The sequence below is a fragment of the Pagrus pagrus genome (assembly GCF_965226575.1).
Source record: "Pagrus pagrus genome assembly, chromosome: 11".
Classification (NCBI taxonomy): domain Eukaryota; kingdom Metazoa; phylum Chordata; class Actinopteri; order Spariformes; family Sparidae; genus Pagrus; species Pagrus pagrus.
The window spans coordinates 28115490-28122315 of NC_140195.1; the positions used below are offsets into that span (position 1 = coordinate 28115490).

At 44.6% G+C, this 6826-nt stretch overlaps 1 protein-coding gene across 1 annotated transcript in view; it reads right to left on the reverse strand.

Moving 5' to 3' along the window:
- klhdc8b (kelch domain containing 8B) overlaps positions 1–6596 on the reverse strand; it is a 198537-nt gene extending 191941 nt beyond the window's left edge. The window contains exons 1-2 of the mRNA XM_084367737.1: positions 6541–6596; positions 6296–6421 (exon numbers count right to left, since the gene is read on the reverse strand). The gene's annotated coding sequence lies outside the window, so the exon portion shown is untranslated. The remainder of the gene's footprint in view (positions 1–6295; positions 6422–6540) is intronic.
- Between the last annotated feature and the right edge of the window lie 230 nt (positions 6597–6826).

Consider the following 6826-nt stretch of genomic DNA (forward strand, 5'->3'; position numbering starts at 1 on the left):
CACACCTGTTTACCTGGGCTAATGTGTGCCTTAAGAGAATCCAAACACGCCATGCTGTTTTAATTAACATGGCAGCAACCTGCTGACATGTGGGCCGAACAGGAAAAACAGGCTCACACTGTGTTCTGTCTACCTCTTTGCAAGTTGAGCGATTGCTCTTCACTTTCTCACAGATTCTTTTTGTCACTTTACTTTACCTTTGTCTCATTAGAATCGAAAATATGACAAAAAAAAAAAAAGCTGCTTGACAATTTGGGAAATATGTTTTTTCCCTTTCTAGCCCAGAGTCAGAGGATTGTGGAGATTGATACCACTCACTTATCTGTAGACTACATATTAACCTACAGACAACAGCCATTTAGCTTAGTTTAACATAGACAAGAATATGGGAAAACAGGCTTCCAAGGGAAACACGATTCGTTTACCTGAAGTTCACTAATTAACACGTTTAATCTGTACAAAAAACTGAAGTGTCGAAACAAGTTGTATTTTTTCTAGGGGGTGATGTGAAAGACTATTATTTGGCTCGGCACAGAGGGGAGACTCCTGACAGATGGAACAAACTGCGATGAGAGGATCATTTGACCCCGAAGCCCTGCAACTAGTAAGCTAATGTGCTAGCATATTTTCACTGCCAGCTGGACTCTACTGTTGAGTGAGCTGAGGAGGTTTTCTGATAGCCGTGTATGAATAATGAAACCTCATTACAGCTCACAAAGCAATTTGTAGGAATTGATTACTGAAAATAACAGTAATAATGTGTTGTTGTTATTGTTTTTTGAGCCGTGTATAACTTTACTTTTGGAGAGCTAAGCTAGCTTTAGCCCTCTGCCTTCTGTCTTTATGCTAAGCTAAGCCACCTGGCTGCTGGTAGTAGCTTCATGTTCCCAGCGAGCATTTTCCTGATGTAAATACATTAAAAAAAATAAAAAACTGCTATGTCACCAGTGAAGGACGTTGATTAAACGTCCACATTCAGTTCATATTTCCATACTTATTTGATTTGCAACTGCGGCTTTCAATGTGAAATTTGGATATGGTTAAGTCAGGCTCCAAAATGATAATAGACTATTATTTTCACATTGTAGAGGATGAAAAATGTCTCTATTGGAAATCCTGCACCAACCTGTTTTGAATGTCATTTTACTTGAGGGCTCAGGAATCAAACCAGCAACTTTCTGATTAATAAATAGAAGCTCTTCCTTCTGAACTACAACTGGCCCATGTACTTCTGTAGCAGGAAGCCTCACATTTATTTCTTCAGCTTGTGCAACTCACTCCACAAGTCCCAGTTCAGAGTAGTCAGCATCTTATTTGAAATGATATACAACTGCTCCCAGTAACATGTCCTGGAAGCTTCTTGTTGGCAGCACACAGCCTATAAACTTCCATATTTATGATATTGAAACATTAAATATGTTGAAATCACATCTTGACATTTCATCAACCTGGCAGTGGGATATGGCTTTACAGAAATACCCTCACATCAGTATCATCTCTCTTTCAACCTACAACTAAACAAATTATCAAAATGATTATACAAATTTTGTGACACGTTCGTCGTTGAGCGAAATGACATCTTAGACATTCAGACCAAATATCACCCAGTTTTCAACTAGAAATCCAGTCTGCTCACTGGGTTTAGTTTACAGACATGAGAAGGATCATGAACGTCTCCTCTAACGCTTCTGAAAAAGTGAATACACATTTCCCAAAATGGCAAACTATTCCCTTTTAAACACAGACTTAATTCATTTGAGCTGCTTAATAGTTAGTTCCTCTACATGCACCATCCATTTTTATTCCTCTCTGCAATTCTCTCTCTTTCCTCCTCTCAGAAATCTTATCCAGGCCTGAGTGTCCCCTGTGTTGGCAGGCTGGATGTCCTGACTGTCCACTGGAAACGTCCCACTTAATCCTCTGATGGGAGTATTGGCTCAGTTCCACACTCATCCACCCGGGTTAATGTCTGTAGCTGCCTGGTGTGTGTGTGTGTGTGTGTGTGTGTGTGTGTGTGTGTGTGTGTGTGTGTGTGTGTGTGTGTGTGTGTGTGTGTGTGTGTGTGTGTGTGGCAGTGGCCATATCTGTCCCACACAAACCACCTTAATGAAATCTTAAGACATTTTATGCTCTACACACACACACAACCACTCTGGTTCCAGGGGGGCTCATCTTTCAAAGCAAGCACAGAACAAGCTCTAGATGTGTGCGTAGGGACTTGTCCAAAAAAATTGGTATTTATGAAATGTGAATACTCACAATTTGAACACAAAATGAACAATGACAAATCTTTCCTACTCTATATTCATCTACTTGTGCACCCACAGGCTCATTTACATACAGAAACGCCTCCAGAATGCCATATTTGGTCAGTCACATCTCTCTGAAAGTCCTGGTAGCCTCGGTGTAAGATGGAGAATATCACAGACATCAAGTTGAGATACTGTAGCATGTCACTGTTTTAAAGACTGGAATAGTACTTTATTAAATTCAGCTAAACCTAGCTGCTTAATTTGACACTAATACAAGTGGTTTGTCCAAAGATAAATAAATACAGAATGGGGGCAGGTAAAAAATGACTTAATGTAAAATGAATAATGATATATGGATTTTTAACAACAGTTTTAACATAGCAGATACCCACAATATGTCATTTCTGCCGCTCGGGGTCTCTCTATCAAAAGAGAACGACAGATGTTGTGTCGGGAGGGCAGAGCCGCTGCTCAGCTGCTCAGAGGTGGCCAGCTCTGGAGGAGAAGGTCAGGTGCAGAGCCAGTCCTGGAGGAATAAACACCTCACATTCTGCTTTGATCCGGAGCCGCTTACCGGAGGGGTGCTCAGAGATTACATTTAACTTTTGGGATTAAAAAGTGGATTTATCTTCACTCCCTATTATTAACCTGTGTTTATGTTCCGTAATGTTGACTGCTGACTGGAGCTGGAGGGGAAATGTACTTTACTTCATGAACCAAACGTTAAAGAGAGGAGAGGAAGTCTCTGGTGAGTGCTGAGTTTAGTAAGGGATTGACCTGAATTTGAACACATGGACACACACACTCTCTGATGTACAATAAAGTAATCTGACTTTTGTGGTTTGTGGTGAACAAACACTTGACATGAATAATATTAATGGACACAAATGATTCCGCGGTCAAACTCACACAAGTAACACGAGGTGGAAATCTGTTCCTCCACCAGTGCTGTTGAAAATCCATCTGTCGTGACTTGGCCATAAATGTCCATAGATGAGTTAGTGTTATAAAATGTTATTCACGTTACGTTTAGTGTGAATCAACAACTTCCTTGCTCACTCTCTGACTCTCCCAGAAGTTATAGCGACCAAATGAAACGCACCGTTACCTTGAGTAACTGTATTTCTCTGAGTTTGAACATTGTTCGAAACATTTGGGATAATCCCAAAAAACACAACTCAACAAAATATATAACAAAGGTCTAGTTGTTTTAAGTTGTATATGCACAAATGTTACATATAATATCTTTGAATGTATCAATGTTACCAAAATCTAATAGGTCATTATTAGGCAGGTTATAGGTAGAGCCTGATATTGCCATCAGCGTACATGTTGTCTGATATGTGCTGATATGAAAACTTTTCTTAGAGATTATAATGCAGATGCTTGGGTGATTTATAATCATTAAATTCCCATGAAAGTGTGCTGTTTCGATGCACAGTATAAATTTGGAAAATAAAGTTTGAACTGTGAAATAGTTGGCCGATCGTCAATTGGCCAATTTTTGACTCCCTGACATCGGTATCAGCATCAAGCCCCAGAAATTGAGAATCCATCATCATTGCTGAAGAAAAGAATAAAAACAAAACCTCTTCAAAAACAAAACGTTAACAATCTATTAGCTATGCTTACACGGTTGACAGTCAATTAATAAATCAGTCATTTAGGAATCGGTTTAGCTGCCATTACACCTGTGTACCACTGAGGCTTTGTTGGTGCGCCTGGACAGGACTGGTTCTAAATGTGCACAAGAATACATTCATCACTCAGATTCTATGTGTAGGAGTGAGTGTACATGGTTTATGCACAAAACTGTGTGAACACATGGTTGATAAATGCCCAGCCTGCCATCAAATGCTCTCAGGTGAGGCTCCTATCCATCACACATCACAGCGAATTCAACAGTGGGACAGGCTTCAATTGGTCGATCACAAACCATCGCAAGCTACAAATAGCAGGTAATTTAAGGATTAGACCGCCACTGCTTTCATGCTGTCGTTATGAAATGGCCAGATAATGATGATGGAAGAGAGAAATGCTGGGAAAATGTAAAAAGAGGGAAGAAAACAGGCAGAACAGATGTGAGATGTAGCCCTTGGAAACAACTTCATCAAAAAAGAAACTGTTTTCGCCACATGGTAGCTGCAGGACCGCGTCCTGTGGTTTGAACTGTTGAATACATTTAGCTGCGGAGTGGGTGGCTCCATTGTTTGTGCAGCAGAAGTCAAATGCAAGATTTCATAAAATTACAAGAAGAAAAGTGTTCCCTCCTCCAGACAGCACTGACGCCAATTAAAACTATTAATGGATAAGAAAAATCAATTTGCGATGCTTATATCGCTCATGCTTTTTCAATTATCCCTTTCTATCTAACAAAGCCATTGTGCCAACAGCGTCAATAGCTCATTTCCAACATGAATCATTTCATAGTCAGACAGTCCATTTGTCATCGTCCCTCACTCCCTCTGCTCTCGTGATGGCAAAGAGGCCGAGGCCGCTCTGTCAGAGCAGGCTGCAGCCTCATGGTGAGTCCTGATTGAGGGTGGCATTTTCCTGGCACAATGAGAGCTGCCACAGCACCACGCTTCTCTGCTGGATCCAGCAAGACAGGCCCAGACGCTGCATGTCAGCTGTAATCCTCATTATGCAAATTAACTCACAGCAAGTTAGGAGCGAGCGTTGCAGGTCGGAGAGGAAGAGGAGCAGCAAGGGGGAGAGAAGGAGAGGGAGGAAGAGGAGAGAAGGAGAGGGAAGAGGAGGAGAGAAGGAGAGGGAGGAAGAGGAGAGAAGGAGAGGGAAGAGGAGGAGAGGGAGGAGGAGGAGAGAAGGAGAGGGAGGAAGAGGAGAGAAGGAGAGGGAAGAGGAGGGAAGGAGAGGGAGGAAGAGGAGAGAAGGAGAGGGAAGAGGAGGAGAGACAGAGAGGGAGGAAGAGGAAAGAAGGAGAGGGAAGAGGAGGAGAGAAGGAGAGGGAGGAAGAGGAGAGAAGGAGAGGGTGGAGGAGGAGAGAAGAAGAGGGAGGAAGAGGAGAGAAGGAGAGAGAGGAGGAGGAGAGAAGGAGAGGGAAGAGGATGAGAGAAGGAGAGGGAGGAGGAGGAGAGAAGAAGAGGGAGGAAGAGGAGAGAAGGAGAGGGAAAAGGGTGAGAGAAGGAGAGGGAGGAAAAGGAGAGAAAGAGAGGGACGAGGAAAGAAGGAGAGGGAGGAAGAGGAGAGTGTAGGAGCAAACAGCCTCTTGAACAGACAGGGGGGAGTGTTGTAAAGTGCGGATGGAGGCAGAGAGACAGTCCCACCACTGACAGGACGGACTCTCTACCTGAAGCTCTCAGCTCAGAGGACAGACAGCAGAAAGTTAACAGACTAAAAACGCTCCCTGCTGCCACCGACTGACAGCCGCAGCCAGATGTTGGGCAGCGCAGCAGATGGCGCTGGCTTGTCTAGAAAAGACGCATCTCACTAAACAGCTGGATGGGTTTGACCGACAACCTCCCGGCTGAATCCCTCAATCTGCACCAGAAATCTCGCTACACACAAAAAGCTTGACTCAAACTCCACTGACACAACACAGGGGCATCACTTTATTTTATCCTGCGCGGGGTCAAAGTCCGTGCGGCTGATATCATCTGCCATCCAAACTTGGTAAAGCTCATCATGTCGACTACATAACAGCACAGCACAATGCACCAGATGTACAGTCCTGCTGCAAGACGGGATCATTTTGGATCTGGCGTCCAAACAGATTTTCTTGCGATATTATATTGTTTGATCCTCATCCACCGTTCCATCCTCACAACTGCACCGTTAAGCTTACAGTGTCCACACCTGTTTATACCGATCTGATGTCCGTTAGTAGCTCCGCAGCGCCGAACAACAACAACAGGAGCATCTCGACCACATGTGCGCGGAGGTGAAGCGCGCTGCACTGCTGCATCAAAGTGTTCCCGGGGCAGGAGAACCAGCTTCAAGAAGTCCGCAGGAGCGCCTGTGCGTCATTTGGCCACATGAGATGAGCGCATAGAGGTGGAAAGTTTGGTGGCAGCAGCCCTTACCTTTATGATCGGCCGATGGACGGCAGGAAGTCAGCGGCGCGTCGGAGCTCGCCGGAGCAGCTCCGCGTAAACGCGCGTACACGACATCCTCGCAACAGCGGTGGAGATGTGGCTCCTGTTGTGTACCTGTTCAGTGACACAGTCCAGCGAAACAATCATTACAATCGTCCTCCTTCCACTGACTCAACCCCACACCCCCACCCCACCCTGCCTCCTCTCCCCCTTCCTCTCCTCCCCTCACTCACCAGTGCGCATTTACGCGACGCCGAAACACCGCAAACTCCTGCGTTCACTCAGCGCCAGCCGTCCCTCCACCATCCTGCATCGACAACACCCGACTCCTTTTAAACTGAACGTTTAAACACGCCCAGTGCTGGTGTCGTGCTGTTCTGGAGCCACTGGTTTGAGGCTCTCCACCAGTATCAGGTAACTCCAGACTCACCTGAAGGGAAGGCTGCTGCCTGGAAAGGTGAGGGGCTCCAAAAGCTGCACTGCTGCCCTCATGTGGATTGAACGAAGTTTGGATACCAA